This window comes from Bos grunniens, chromosome 13 (assembly GCF_055505025.1).
Source record: "Bos grunniens cultivar Pamir isolate PY7600 chromosome 13, Bosgru_T2T1.0, whole genome shotgun sequence".
Lineage (NCBI taxonomy): Eukaryota > Metazoa > Chordata > Mammalia > Artiodactyla > Bovidae > Bos > Bos grunniens.
The window spans coordinates 50753757-50770085 of NC_141177.1; the positions used below are offsets into that span (position 1 = coordinate 50753757).

Consider the following 16329-nt stretch of genomic DNA (forward strand, 5'->3'; position numbering starts at 1 on the left):
GTCCAGTAAAACCTGGATTTACAGTCAGGAAAATGAAGAGTACACTAGACTCAGAGCCAGGAGAATTGGGTTTCCACTCTGCTGCCATGAACTGACTGGTTAGGTGACTTGTGCAAGAAGTCAGAGTCTTTCAATGCAAAAAGAGGTTTTTCAACTAGTCACTCAAATTAGAGGTTAATCACTTTGTCCCACTGTTAACAATTCTAAAACTATTATTTTAGTAAACATGTTCAATGAAAAAGTCTTTATGTAATACTCTCAGAGCTGCTAATGATAATCTCTAGGGCATTCACAATAGGATAAAAAAATTAGTTGGAATAACTAGTATTTGATTGGTTAATTTAATTTTCATCTAGTTTTTATTTAAACTAAAGCCGTTGCCATTTTCAGTAGTCATGTATGGATGTGAGAGTTGCACTCTAAAGAAGGCTGAGGGTTGAAGAATTGATGCTTTTCAACTGTGGTGTTGGTGAAGATTCTTGAGAGTCCCTTGGTCTGCAAGGAGATGAAACCAGTCAATCCTAAAGGAAATCAACCCTGAATATTCATTGGAAGAACTGATGCTGAAGCTCCAATACTTTGGCCACCTGATGCAATGAGCTGACTCATTAGAAAAGACCCTGTTGCTGGGAAAGATTGAGGGCAGGAGGAGAAGGGGATGACAAAGGATGAGATGGTTGGATGGCATCACTAACTCAATGGACATGAGTTTGAGCAAGCTCCGGGAGATGGGTAAATGACAGGGAAGCCTGGTGTGCTGCAGTCCATGGGGTTGCAAAGAGTCGGACAATGCTGACTGAACAACAACAAAGCTGTTGCCACAGTGAATCCTGAAAGGAGTATACCTGATACCTAATTACATTTGCATTCGATTATATAATATATACCCATATGGAGCCTGTCAAACATTTTAAGTATTAAATAATGTTATTTTAATGACTAATTTATATCATTAAAAAGAACCTGGAATTCTTTTAAAATTCCAGTTTTACTGTATATAATTGATGTATATAAAATTGTAAGATATTCATATTGTACATCTTGGTGATTTGACAAACACATACTTTTTAATTGAAATATAGTCAACATGCAATATTATGTTATTTTAAGGTATTCTATATAGTGATTTGACATTTATATATTATGAAATGGTGACCACCACAATAAGTCTAGTAACTATCTGTCCCCATATAAAGTTATTATAATCTTACTGACCATATTCCTCATGCTGTATTTTACATCCTCGTGGCCTACTCATAATTGGAGATTTGTACTTCTTAATTCCCTTCATCTATTTCCCCAGCCCCTATTCCCACCCCCTGATAACCACTGGTTTGCTCTCTGTATTTAGTCTGGTTTTGTTTTGTTTTTCAGATCTCACATAGCAACGCCATCATACAGTATTTATTTTCCTCTGCCTGACTTATTTCACTTAGTATAGTATCTTCTAATTTATCCAGCCATCATGTCACACATGGCAAGATTTTATTTTTTATGGCAGAGCACTATTCATTGTACATACACCCATATCTTCGTGATCCATTCATCTATTGATGGAGACTTAGGCTGCACATCGATGTTCAATGCAGCGCTATTCATAAGAGCCAAGAGATACACCATTCAATACATTGTGAAAGGATTTCCTCCAAGTTGATTGATTATTATCTCTCATATTTACCTCTTTTTTTTGGAAGGGCATGAGAACATTTATGTCCTACTCGCTGAAGAAATTTCAATTATACATTACAGTGTTTTCAACTATAGTCACCATGATTACATTAGAATCTAGATCTTATTCATCTTAGAGCTGAAAATTTGTACCCTTTCATCCTATTATCCCATCCCTCAGCCCCTGGCAACTACCACTCTACTCTCTATGAACCTCTACATTTTAAAAGCACAAATTTATGAATTCAGTACAATAAAATAAACAAAACATATCTGGAGTAAACAATGAATTCAGGATAAAGGTACTACAAAAATATATAGGAAAAAGAATGTATATATTGTATAACTGAGTCACTTTGATGTACAGCAGAAATTAACACAACACTGTAAATCAACTATACTTAAATGAATGATAAGACTGCTAAAATAAGATTAAGAACTTAAATGAATAGTTCTTACCATGTGATTTCATTTTACTAGTTCTCCAGTGAAGTAGAGAAACTAATCCTACCTTCTGGACGTAAATTCATGTGAATCACAAAAATGTAATTGTTTACTCCCTGATTTTGACTACAAACATATATTTTTAAAACTTATATTTCCCCCACTCCATTATTTTTATAGTAAGAGATGACTTAGGAGAACCATCTCCAAGAAAAAAATATATTCCAATCACGTTTAAAAAACATGATAGGCAAGATTAATTATTTTCTTTTTTTGAAAAGAAAAACTTGAGACTATTTGTTTTGTTTGTGGAACTCTGGGACGTATTACAAGCAGAAACCTTCATGTTTTAAAATGTGATGAACAACTGCTTTGGACTTTATTTGGGCAAACTTTTCTTTCTCCTGAGTGTTTATCATTCTCTTTAGTAACATGGTTGTGTATCCATATCAACAGTATTTATTTCTAAATGGCTCAGAATACACACATTTAATCTGAACGTATCCTAGACCACAGCTGAGTGAAGAAAAGATCAGAAAGGCAATCAAACACAAAAATAAAATCCTTACAAGCGAATGAAAAAGCACAGCGATCTACCACAAGTGAAAACTGGAAAACATTTCTATGTGTGGATTAGGAGTCTTGACTGCTTTCAAGATGCACATTCTTCCAGTCAGTGGTTCTCAAAGTGGCATCTGAGGACCCTGAGACTATACCTCAGAAAGTCTGTGAAGTCAAAACTGTCCTCTGAATATCAAATGAAAAACTAGAGATACTGTAAAAATAAGTGTTGGGGAGATGTGAAAAATTTTATATGTCTTTATTCTAAATATCAAATGAGATCATATACCACAAACCTCCAGCCTAGGGTCTGGTTTGTACATGCAGGTCAGAGCCCTGTAGCTTGCCTAACTCCAAATAATAGAGAATTCATTTCATTGTACCCCAGATCTTGGTCTACTTCAATGTAAGGAGTCTCTTGAGGATAAATGTCTTAGTGTGAAATACTAATACAGACTGGCCTTTTTTTTTTTTTAAATTATAGTTGACTGACAATACTGTGTTAGTTTCAGGTATACAACATAGTGATTCAGTTAATTTTTTTCTGATTATATTCCATCATAGATTATTACAAGGTACTGAATATAACTCCCTGTGTTCTATAGTAAAACCTTGTTGCTTATCTATTTTACGTATAGCAGTTTATAGCTGTTAATCCCATACTCTCTATTTGTCCCTCCTTCCCCCCCTTTTGGTAACCATAAGTTTGTTTTCTATGTTTGTGAGTCTGTTTCTGTTTTGACTATAGATCCATCTGTATTATTTTTTAGATTCCACATGTAAGTGATAAAATATTGTGCTTGTCTAACTTTGCCTGACTTACTTCACTAAGTATAATATTCTCTAGGTCCGCCCATGTTGCTACAAATGGCATTATTTCATTTTTTTATGATTTACATATTTATAAATAATATATATTTATATGGCTTCCCCAGTGACTCAGTGATAAAAAATCAGTCTGCAATGCAGGAGACATGGGTTAAATCCCTGGGTTGGGAAGATCCCCTGGAGAAGGAAATGGAGCCCACTCCAGTATTCTTGCCTGGAAAATCCCATGGACAGAGGAGCCTGGCAGGCTACAGTCCATAGGGTCACAAAAGAGTTAGACATGACTGAGTGACTAAAGAACAATACACACATCCACAAACACACACACCACATCTTCATAAGCCATTCATCTGTTGACGGGCACTTGAATTGTTTCCATGTCTTAGCTATTGTAAATAATGTTGCAGTGAATATTGGAGTGCAAATATCTTTTCAAATTAGAGGGTGGTTTTTTTTTCAGGATATACACTCCGTTTAAATTAGGGTGGCAGAATGAGCTGTTTCTTAAAAATGTCCCAGTCTTTGATATGTTTTGAGACCTAGTTAGCATAACTCCTTAAGCATTATGTGTAGACCAACCACGTAAGTATGACTTAAGTATTTTCAAGTATAATAGTGGTTAGCCTGTGAGAAATATAGATTTAAGGGCCTAGATCTGATAGATAGAGTGCCTGATGAACTATGGAATGAGGTTCGTGACATTCTACAGGAGACAGGGATCAAGACCATTCCCATGGAAAAGAAATGCAAAAAAGCAAAATGGCTGTCTGGGGAGGACTTACAAATAGCTGTGAAAAGAGGAGAAGTGAAAAGCAAAGGAGAAAAGGAAAGATATAAACATCTGAATGCAGAGTTCCAAAGAATAGCAAGAAGAGATAAGAAAGCCTTCTTCAGCGATCAATGCAAAGAAATAGAGGAAAACAACAGAATGGAAAAGACTAGAGATCTCTTCAAGAAAATTAGAGATATCAAGGGAATGTTTCATGCAAAGATGGGCTCAATAAAGGACAGAAATGGTATGGACCTAACAGAAGCAGAAGATATTAAGAAGAGATGGCAAGAATACACAGAAGAACTGTACAAAAAAGATCTTCATGACCCAGATAATCACGATGGTGTGATCACTGACCTAGAGCCAGATATCCTGGAATGTGAAGTCAAGTGGGCCTTAGAAAGCATCACTACAAACAAGGCTAGTGGAGGTGATGGAATTCTAGTTGAGCTATTTCAAATCCTGAAAGATGATGCTGTGAAAGTGCTGCACTCAATATGCCAGCAAATTTGGAAAACTCAGCAGTGGCCACAGGACTGGAAAAGGTCAGTTTTCATTCCAATCCCAAAGAAAAGCAATGCCAAAGAATGCTCAAACTACCGCACAATTGCACTCATCTCACACGCTAGTAAAGTAATGCTCAAAATTCTCCAAGCCAGGCTTCAGCAATATGTGAACCGTGAACTACCTGATGTTCAAGTTGGTTTTAGAAAAGGCAGAGGAACCTGAGATCAAATTGCCAACATCTGCTGGATCATAGAAAAAGCAAGAGAGTTCCAGAAAAACATCTATTTCTGTTTTATTGACTATGCCAAAGCCTTTGACTGTGTGGATCACAATAAACTGTGGAAAATTCTGAAAAAGATGGGAATACCAGACCACCTGACCTGCCTCTTGAGAAACCTGTATGCAGGTCAGGAAGCAACAGTTAGAACTGGACATGGAACAACAGACTGGTTCCAAATAGGAAAATGAGTTCGTCAAGGCTGTATATTGTCACCCTGTTTATATAACTTATATGCAGAGTACATCATGAGAAACGCTGGACTGGAAGAAACACAAGCTGGAATCAAGATTGCCGGGAGAAATATCAATAACCTCAGATATGCAGATGACACCACCCTTGTGGCAGAAAGTGAAGAGGAACTCAAAAGCCTCTTGATGAAAGTGAAAGAGGAGAGTGAAAAAGTTGGCTTAAAGCTCAACATTCAGAAAACGAAGATCATGGCATCCGGTCCCATCACTTCATGGGAAATAGATGGGGAAACAGTGGAAACAGTGTCAGACTTTATTTTTCTGGGCTCCAAAATCACTGCAGATGGTGACTGCAGCCATGAAATTAAAAGATGCTTACTCCTTTGAAGGAAAGTTATGACCAACCTAGATAGCATATTCAAAAGCAGAGACCTTACTTTGCCAACAAAGGTTCGTCTAGTCAAGGCTACGGTTTTTCCTGTGGTCATGTATGGATGAGAGAGTTGGACTGTGAAGAAAGCTGAGCACCGAAGAATTGATGCTTTTGAAGTGTGGTGTTGGAGAAGACTCTTAAGAGTCCCTTGGACTGCAAGGAGATCCAACCAGTCCATTCTGAAGGAGATCAGCCCTGGGATTTCTTTGGAAGGAATGATGCTAAAGTTGAAACTCCAGTACTTTGGCCACCTCACGCGAAGAGCTGACTCATTGGAAAAGACTCTGATGCTGGGAGGGATGGGGGGCAGGAGGAGAAGGGGACGACAGAGGATGAGATGGCTGGATGGCATCTCTGACTCGATGGACGTGAGTCTGGGTGAACTCCGGGAGTTGGTGATGGACAGGGAGGCCTGGCGTGCTGCGATTCATGGGGTGGCGAAGAGTCGGACACGACTGAGCGACTGAACTGAACTGAACTGAGCCTGTGAATTACATTGCACATGATATGTAAGTGGATAATCCAAGCCAAAAGGACCAGGTACATACTCCCACTTTACAGTGTTTCTCGGCTGTGTTACAAAGTGGAATCTCTGCGGAGCTTTAAGTTATACTGGTGCCTCCATCCCACCTCCCTGAGAGTCTGACTTAATTGATCTGGGATGCAACACAGGTTGGAGAAGGCAATGGCAACCCACTCCAGTACTCTTGCCTGGAAAATCCCACGGACGGAGAAGTCTGGTGGCTGCAGTCCATGGGGTCGCTAATAGTTGGGCACAACTGAGCAACTTCACATTCAGTTTTCACTTTCATGCACTGGAGAAGGAAATGGCAACCCACTCCAGTGTTCTTGGCTGGAGAATCCCAGGGACGGGGGAGCCTGGTGGGCTGCCGTCTATGGGGTCGCACAGAGTTGGACACGACTGAAGCGACTTAGCAGCAGCAGCAACATGGATAAGTAGAATTTTCAAAGCTCCCCAGGTGATTCTAACATGCAGCCAAGGTAGGAAACCAGTGCTTCAGGGCCAGGTATTTTCTCCTGTTTTCTCAGCTGCCTTTATCATTCATTGTTCAGTCTTTCAACCTTGAATTCTCTTTGCTCTTGAATTTATACCATGAAACATAGCGCATGATGCCTTTTAATATCCTTAGATGGCTGTATGGAGATTGCCATGATACAGCCTGTCTCCAGGTGCCTTGAATCTTTTTAGGTTCTCTTTTCAGAACTGGCTATGAAGTCTCGTCAGCTCCCCACAGGAAGTTCTTTTTTGTATCCAGTCCTACTATCATGTTTCCAGCCTCTGGCACTTCTTATCTATCCTCAGTTTCCATTTTGCCTTCACTTGGGTCTTTGACATAAGTTCCTTGTGGCCCAAAATCTCAAACCAGCCCTGCAGGTTCCCACTCTATCCTGATTCCAAAGGCCCCAGCCTGCTGGACCCTGGAAGTTGGTCAGATATTGTCTTAAACTTCTGCCCTCGTCGACTACAGACACAAATGTAGTCATTAAAAAAAACACTGGGGGAGCAAGTAAGTATTTCCAGATGTGCATATTTCCACAAGATAGCAGTGAAGTACATCTGATACTTTGGAGACTAAAGAAATGAACTGAAAGAGAATTATGCTGTTTTTATTATGAACACGTAATGGATATACTTACAAGAAAACATGTTCTTTATATAACAGTCATGCTCTTTTGTCGTCATTTGACTTGGACTCTGAAATCTGCAGGTGCTTTGGAATACCATAAGAACACATTTCCAGGCCTGATCTCCAATGGAATGAACAAATCAGGAATGTTCTCGAATATCAGTATTTAATATCATGGAAATTTGAGTCTTTTGTCTTCAAGGGAGGGTGGCCTAGGAAAGTGCTTTTAAAAATCATTACTTCCTACTCACTGAATTAACTTGAAGAAGTATAAGTTGAAAACTGAAGTGCATCCCATGGTGTGGGGAGTAAAGCTCCATATTCCACAGAAAGATGGGGATCTTTTAAGGCAGAACTTCTTCAAGTGAGTTGTGTTATTAAACATTATACGGGATTTGACTGACTTGCAGTGTGTAATATAATGCCGTTAGATGGTGCAACAGTCCTGATGCAGTCCCACCTGCTCTTTTCCCGGATAGTAATACCATGCATCTTTGTTCGTGGCTCTTGCATAAATGACCAAGAAAGAGCAGAACTGGGTCAACACCAAATTGCACTTTGGGTAACCCAGACTGAGCAAAGACATGCTGGAATGTGATTTTGATTTCAAAGCTCCATTTGCTCCAGAGAAAGGCTTTACATCAACTATTTATTTTGGATTTCCACATTTAATTCAAGGTAGTGCTGATGAGAACCATGTTTCATTCATCCTCAACTGACTTTTCAATTTATTTTTCCTTTTCCTCAAGTGAGTTTCTTTTCTTTCCATTTCAGCATTCTACTTGAATTAATGATATTTTCCCCTGTCTTCTACTGCTAATTTATCTTGAAAATGGAAAGCAAAAAAGATGAGCACAGGAGTGAAGCCAGTGAGAATCAACATCACAAGGAACTAGGCTGAGTCGACTCTTCTGCTGAACAGCTGTGTGGCCCAGGGAGACTAGTGACTGTTGTTGACAGGACCCAGTTTCTGCAGCTAAACAGTGGAGACACTCTGGGGTGGCCACATAACTTGCAGTGCGCAGTGCAAAATGAAACTGTGATGCCCTTTGCTCAAAATTATCAAGAATTTCCAGCAAGCGTTAACAGATTATCAACCCCAAGGCAGGACCTTTCTAAATAGCATAGGTCGCATGCCTGTATGCACTAGCCATACAGCTTTCATGGGGCTAGCATGAGGAATACCCACTCCAGTGTTCTTGCCTGGAGAATCCCAGGGACGGGGAAGCCTGGTGGGCTGCCGTCTATGGGGTCGCACAGAGTCAGACATGACTGAAGTGACTTAGCAGCAGCAATAGCAGCAGCAGCGTGAGGAACACATCAGTGACATACATAAAATGCTAAACACGTGTCTGGCACCCATAAGTCCCCAGTCAACATTAACTATTTAAAAAATATGAGACTGACATATATACACTACTATATATAAAACAGAGAACTACTGACAACCTACAGTTTAGCTCAGGGAACTCTACTCAGTGCTCTCTGGTGACCTAAATGGGAAGGAAATCCAAAAAAGAGGGGATATGCATATACATAGAGCTGGTTCACTTTGCTGAACAGCAGAAACGAGCACAACACTGTAAAGCAACCATAGTACAATAATTTAAAAAAAAATTTTTTTTAATATTTCTATTGCTGTTTATTCTTTTTTCTAATTGTCTTTCTCATTTCTCCTTAAATATTCCTTTATCATCTATTCACTCAGTAAGTATTAGTGATGACAATGACAGCAACATAGTTGCACTGTGGGATGGACCTACCCCTTGGATTCCCTGGGCTGAGGTCAACCCATATTTTCAGATCCAATTCAAGCTTCTCTTTCTTTTAGAAGATCTTGGATCTTCTCAGAGAAAGACCTTTTTGTCATCTTTGGCGTAGTTCTCTGTTACGGCACCGATCACTCTGTATAAGCAAACAGTTACCTGATATGCTTCCCTTCCCCACTGGTCTGTAGCACGTCACGAGGAGAAACTCTGTTCACTCATATTATTAATAGTATCACTGGTGTCTAACACAGATGGTGCCTAATAAGTACACAATGAATGGCCTATTAATTCTTTTTAAGTGAAAGTGAAGTCGCTCAGTCGTGTGCGACTCTTTGTGACCCCATGGACTGTAGCCCACCAGGTTCCTCTGTCCACAGGATTCTCCAGGCAAGAATACTGGAGTGGGTTGCCATTTCCTTCTCCAGGGGATCTTCTTGACCCAGGGATTGAACCCAGGTCTCCCGAATTGTGGGCAGATGCTTGAACCTCTGAGCCACCAGGGAAGCCCAAATTCTTTGTAAGCTAGAATATTAATCAAGATTTTGTTCACCTCCTTTACTATTACCTTCACTCATATGTTCAGTTACATGTTTAAACTAGTATTTCTTCCTTTGTATATGACATCTTGTATATTTCCCTACATCATACCATTGTGCAAAGTGTTCTATCTATTGTCTATCAACAGGTTATTGACGGCATGCAATATGTCTTTAAGATTGCAATAACTGGACTGATGCTTTCTCATTTGAGTGTTGCTAAGCCGCTTCAGTTGTGTTTGACTCTTTGCAACCCTGTGGACTGTAGCCCGCCACGCTCCTCTGCCCATGGGATTCTCCACGTAAGATTACTGGAGTGGACTGCCATGCCCTCCTACAGGGAATCTTCCCAAAAGAAACTGCAATTGTATTGCAAATCCTTAAAAACATGCTTGAAAGAAACTCACTACAGTAAGTCTCCTACATACAATCCTTCAAGTTACAAACTTTCAGAGATGCAAACGTGCCCAGCTGTTGTGCTATACTACTGTACTTTTCAAGGTGCTGTGCTGTATTATAGTATGATTCTATTAATGCTTAGAAACTAGAAATAACTCAAATGTTCATCAGCAGAAGTGGATATATAAATTGTGATATAGATTCTACAATGAAATATCTTGTAAACCAATATCATAGATGAGTCCTGGAAACTGGTCCCACCTTGTAGTGATTAGGAAAGATTAGGAGGTGGAGGGTAATTTCCGAGGGTTGTTGGGAAATGTTCTGTTTTTTAGACTTTTTAAGGGGGAAGTTACATGGGAATTATATTTAATAAATTTATGACTGCTGCATATACAAAACATTAAAGTGCATTAACCTAAATGACTTAGCCAGCTGTGGTCTCTAATGCAAAAATAAGAGACACTGGAAGAATTTATTCCTTTAATGTCATGTTTTAACAATGCGTCATTTACTTAGGCTGTAGGCTCACAAATACAGTCATTATTTCTTTCATGTTGATTCATTTTTAAAATCATAGATTACTATAACTAATATAAAATACCATTCCACTTTCTTTAGAAGAAATAAAATCATGGAGTAGTTAGAGATATTTTATAGCCTTCAACTCATTGTTTCTTATCTGCTTACTCCATCTTATCCAAGGTCATTTTGTAGAATTAGAGAAATGTAGCATATTTCATAAGACAAAAGAATTGATACAAAAAAACCCACAAACAAAACACTGAGTCAGTGAACAGAAAGAATCTTAATAATCAACAACTACAAACCACAAAATATCTGCCTAATGTCTGCTTATTATAAATCATGATGTTACACCCATGAAAAGATAAGTCACTTTTTATCTGGGTGTTATTCAGCTGCTTTTAATGATTCCTACCATTAGCTTTGCTCTCTTGGAAATCAGAGTTAAATACTCTCAAGGGACTTTTGTGTTCTAGAAAGGTCTCTCCCTATTGATAAACCCCAACTTTCCAAAGAAATTTAAAATAAAAGGACAAAAAGCAAAAAGCGCTTTGTTAATAAGCCAAAACTCATAAGAGGTCGTGGTCCCCATGGTTAGCATGTATCTGGACTATTAAAGTGACTGAAACACAGAAAAACAATTGCCTTCTCAGTCACTCATTTGTCACATTCCTGGCAACGAGTGGAAGAACTTAAATTCCCAAAGTACCATGGCATTCCTGAACGCATGTGAAGAGCCAGAAAAAACAAAGACAATCTCCCAAAGTCTGGTTATGTCATTGCGTTTAGAGTGTAAGTTGATCTAATAATGAATGTAATTGGTTGTGTTGGGGGTAGAGGAGGGGGCGGTGGTTCAAAGTCTCAAGATCACCTTCTTGCTCACCTGAGAAAACATCTCAAGAGCTGCATAGATGCACCTGAATTTCACAGCTTGAAGGCAAAAACCAGAATTCTTGCCTTCCTGATTCCCTCTGTTTCTAAGGCACAAATTTTCCTCCTGGTTCCTCTTTAGGAATTACTGCAGTTTGTGGCATGTGGAGTGAAGAGTTTACTAACAGTCTCCTTAGAAGGAAAAAATGTGAGCTTTCTGTTGCTCTTTACTGCTGTCAACAGTAGTTTTAACCACAAATCAAGCAAATTGAGTAAGGCGATGATTCTTTTAGTCAAACCCTTAGTTTCTTGGCTTTGGTGATTCTACTTGCAATGAAATGACTTTTGGGAGCACTCCAAAACTTGGTAAAAAAAAATCAAACAAGGATAGTTTGACACATAAGTGAAAATCAAGCACACTCCATTTATAAACTACCAAAGTACAGTATAAAGTTTTTTAGCCCATTAATAAAGAAGAGCCAGTAGCTACGGAGTTTTATGTTTTTTCTAGGACTTATATGTATTTATTCATTCCACCTTAAAAAATAACTCTATGGGATGCATAAAACTATCCCCATTTTACAGATGAGAGGCTCAAACAAAGGCGTGAGAGGTTGAGAAACTTGCCCAAGGTCATGGTTAGTACGTAGCAGTGCTAAGATTTTGTTCCAGAAGTCTAGGTCCAGACTTTTGCTCTCAAATATTGTATTATACTTTTTCTCATCACATGTCATTTTTTGTGCAAGGGCTTAATTTTATAAGCTATGTTGAAAGCACTAGTTTTTTCACATTTTGGTAGGGCAATATATTTTGATGAAATACCCACTTGTTCAATTAAACAAATAATTATTTTGTAGTTATTTATCCAAGTACCAAAACCCAAAGAAAAAACAACAAGAAAGCCCTTGCCCTTGCTGAAGAATAAATAAGATGAACTCCCTGTACTCAACAAGCTTCTGGGATGATTGAAAAATTGAAGCGTACATAAGGTCTGGGTATAAAAGGGTCAACATGATAGGGACAGAATAAGATAATCAAATAACTCAGAAACCCCATTAGAGGATTGTAGATAGAGAGGGAACTTTAGGGGGCTTTGGGAGACCACAACCACAGTAAATTAATAATCGCTCAAGAAAGCAGGTTTGCTTAACCAGAAAATTAAGCAGAGTTGCTTAGCAACAAAACCCACGCAGCAGAAGAGACATGCCCCCAAACAATAAAACAACAGTGGCATGAGACTAACGTGCTGCCAGTGAGCTCAGTAAGGTAACGATTCCTAGACATGAACTCTGCACACATAAAAAACAATAATTTATGGAAAAGTGGCATTTCAAAGTAAAAGACCTTCATCGTACTGAGACCTGAAATAATTTTTCCATAGTGGCATGATGGTCCTGACTTGATCGTGTAGGCATAAGAAAATTCCCCTGTCCAACCTGGAGGAGGAGCTGAAGACGGAAGCATGACATCTACTCAAGAATAAGGAAAGAAAGTAGTTTTTTTCTCCCTCCCCATTTTTCCTTTGATTATAAAACTGTAACCCATGAAGTTCTTGGCACATGTGACACCCTATTGCCTGCCTGCTTATAAGCCTCACAAGTGTCTTATTCTAAGTCACTTATCACTTTGCTTCTTGTTGAATTCTTTCTGTGCTGAGACATAAGGGATCAGAGCTCTCTGCTGCTACTGCTGCTAAAGTGGCTTCAGTCGTGTCCGACTCTGTGTGACCCCACGTACGGCAGCCCACCAGGCTCCCCCGTCCCTGGGATTCTCCAGGCAAGAACACTGGAGTGGGTTGCCAGTTCCTTCTCCAATGCATGAAAGTGAAAAGTGAAAGTGAAGTCACTCTCTAGAGTCCCCCAAAACACCACCAGTTTCAAACAGAGTTTTATGGAAGAACCAAAGAGGAGGAAATTCATTCTAATAATGAGCAGTCACTTTATAGAGGAACTGACAGTCTTGAGGTAAAGACGATAAAAAGGACCAGGGGCTGACAGGAGGGAAATGACATTTAGCAGACTATGCCCTTGGAGGAGACTAGAGAACAAAGCTAGAGAAGCAGAACCATGAATACAACCACTGCCTGCCTATCTGACCTCATATGCTGATACCCCACTCCTGACCATCTACTCCAGCTACCCTGGCCTTTCTGTTTCTTAATTACACAAGGCTCAGCCCTGCTCATGGCCTTCGCTCTTGCTTCCAACCTCCAACATTCCTCCCAATAGATCAGTGAGTGGCTTTTCCTTGCCTTTCAGGTCTTAGTTCAAAGGTCACCTCTAAGGAGAAGGCTTCACTTTATTATACAATTTGTTGATTCGGTTGTTTTAATTATTTGCTGTCTTTCTCAGTTAAAATAGAACCTTTAAAAGACAAAGACTTGTCTGTCTTATTTGTGACTAATTTTCCATCGTCCAGAGTGATATCTGGCTCTGAGGAGAACGCAGTAAGCATTTGGTGAATTAGCAAATGATTAAAAGTAGGAAACTGTCAAGAAAGAATGAGTGTTCATCAGGGTCAAACTCTAGGAGGAAATCTGGTAGGATAGAGGCTAAAAAGAGGTCATTAGATTAAGCCAGTAGAAGGGCTTGGAGACCTCTGTGAAGACAGCGTTGGTAAAGTGGGTTGTAGGGTTAACTGGGAACAATAAGCACACTGCTATGTTCAAGAGCACTTGGGGAAGGATGCTTCCTTTGACTCTTATTCAGTTGAGGAGGTGGCAGAAGAAGGAGCATTTGTTCCTGGAAAGGGAGCTCACCTTTGCTCATCTTCATTCTCCTAAGAAATGTAGTCTCCCTTGGTGTAGGTAATTATCAAAAATAACACCTGAGAATGAAGTTGGGAGGGTCTGTTGGGACCAAGGGTCCCTTTATAAAGGTTTTGAATGAGGCTAGGAAGGAAACCTGAAGATAATCGAGGGAGGAACTGTTTATTTATTCTCATGGGATTTATATGCAGACTAAGGCCTTGACTATTCACAGATAGGGACTTCAAAAAATTTGTTAAAATTTTTATTGAAGTATAGTTGATTCACAGTGCTGTGATAGTTTCAGGTATACAGCAAAGTGATAATAATAGGGATTTTAAATTCAGAGGTAATTTGAGGTAATATCAGCAGGGGCAAACTGAACTTTCTTTTGGTCTACCAGGCCTATTGTTTATATTTTTGAGATCAGTCAGTTACCCAACATTTATTGAGAACTTAGAACATGTCAGCTCCTATTTGAGGCGCTAGACCTACAGAAGTGAAGAGATGTACGCTAACAGTGCAAGGAAACTACTTTAAAGTACTTGGGAAATAGGTGTTTTAAGTACCTAGTCACCTTTTAGAAAAAGTACACATTGGTTCAGCCAAAAAGATTTCGGCTTTTCCATAAGACATTCCTAACTCTTTTTGTAAGATAAATGAACTTTTTGGCCAATTCGATACAACTGAAAAAAATCTTCGTGGTGTGTTCCTGGAGCTGGCCTCACTGATTGTTAAAATTTCAGAAAGTTTGAGAGGCCAATTTCAAATAGAGGATTACTGAACAGTCAAATCATAAAATGTACAACTAAGGAAAATAAATAAAAACAAAGATTATACTTGAAAATCAAAATCTGGTAATTATTTTACTACACTTTGCTACTATCTATACTCTCAAGGTTATTTATGTCTATTGTGCCTATATGATGGAAATACCATAATATTCATATTAATAGATGTAAGGTGTGCTAGTGAGTAACTCTTTCCAGTTCCAATTCATAGAAGTCACAATTATAGCTGGAAAGTGGCCACAGCAGGAGTATTTATAAGACAGAAACTGGCAAATGCTACAGATCAACACTTTTTTTGACAGCTTCATATTAAACACTGGCAACCACTGTTCCTATATAGAAAAACCTTTGTATTATAGTAATTTCTTTGTTCTAATAAGTATAGTAGTGTTTGTATACTGACAAACATGTTACTGTATTATAAAAGTACTTGAAAGGTAACTGAGAGTAAAGGTAACTGATTGGCTTGGTAATTTTGGATGAGTGTTTAGTAGTTCACAATTTTTTCCCCATGAATGTGGGAAGACGAACCGTGGAATTTTAATTGTCTAAATACATTTTTACCTCTCGGCAAGCAATTTTCAGACTTGAACAAGGAGGAAAAACAGGAAAAAAAAACCCTACAAACCTGATTTTCACTGATATAACAATTTCCTGAATAACTGGTTCAGATGGTAAAGAATTCACCTGCAATGCAGGAGACCTGGGTTCGATCCCTGAGTTGGGAAGATCCCCCAGGGAAGGGAACCCACTCCAGTGTTCTGGCCTGGAGAATTCCATGGACAGAGGAGCCTGGCAGGCTAAAATTCATGGGGTCGCAAAGAGTCAGACACGACTGAGTGACTTTCACTTTAACTAATGATTTAATATTAGTTGAATTGTTCACTTTATAAAAAATGAACAATTTAACATTCAAACTCACTAACAAGGGAAATATTCCTTAGGATAATTTTATGATGGGTTGACCAATTAAATTGTTCCCCTTCCCCACATTCCAACTTTTAACAGTGGTATATAACAACTCCTTTTTCTAAAAGGAATTAACTACACCAGTGGGACTGTTTTGTGATAAATAAATATATAGAGTTTCTATGTGACAAAATCCAATATATACTTATGTTCATTCATCCATTCATTCAATGTTCAATATTTACTGATTATAAAAAGCTAACAGCACTCTAAGGTTACTGTGTTATCATACGGTGTTTTACACTTCAAATTAAAGTATTTATTGGTTGTCCAGAATCCCTAGTTAATTGATTCCTTTTGTCAAAACCTTAAATATTTCAATGAAGAGGAATTAACTTTATTATAAATGGATGACCTGAAGCCATTATTTCTGTTTTAACCACTGACAGAACAG

At 38.7% G+C, this 16329-nt stretch overlaps 1 protein-coding gene across 12 annotated transcripts in view; it reads right to left on the minus strand.

Annotated features, from left to right (window-relative positions):
- CACNB2 (calcium voltage-gated channel auxiliary subunit beta 2) overlaps positions 1-16329 on the minus strand; it is a 464597-nt gene that overhangs the window by 207632 nt on the left and 240636 nt on the right. The window lies entirely within an intron of this gene.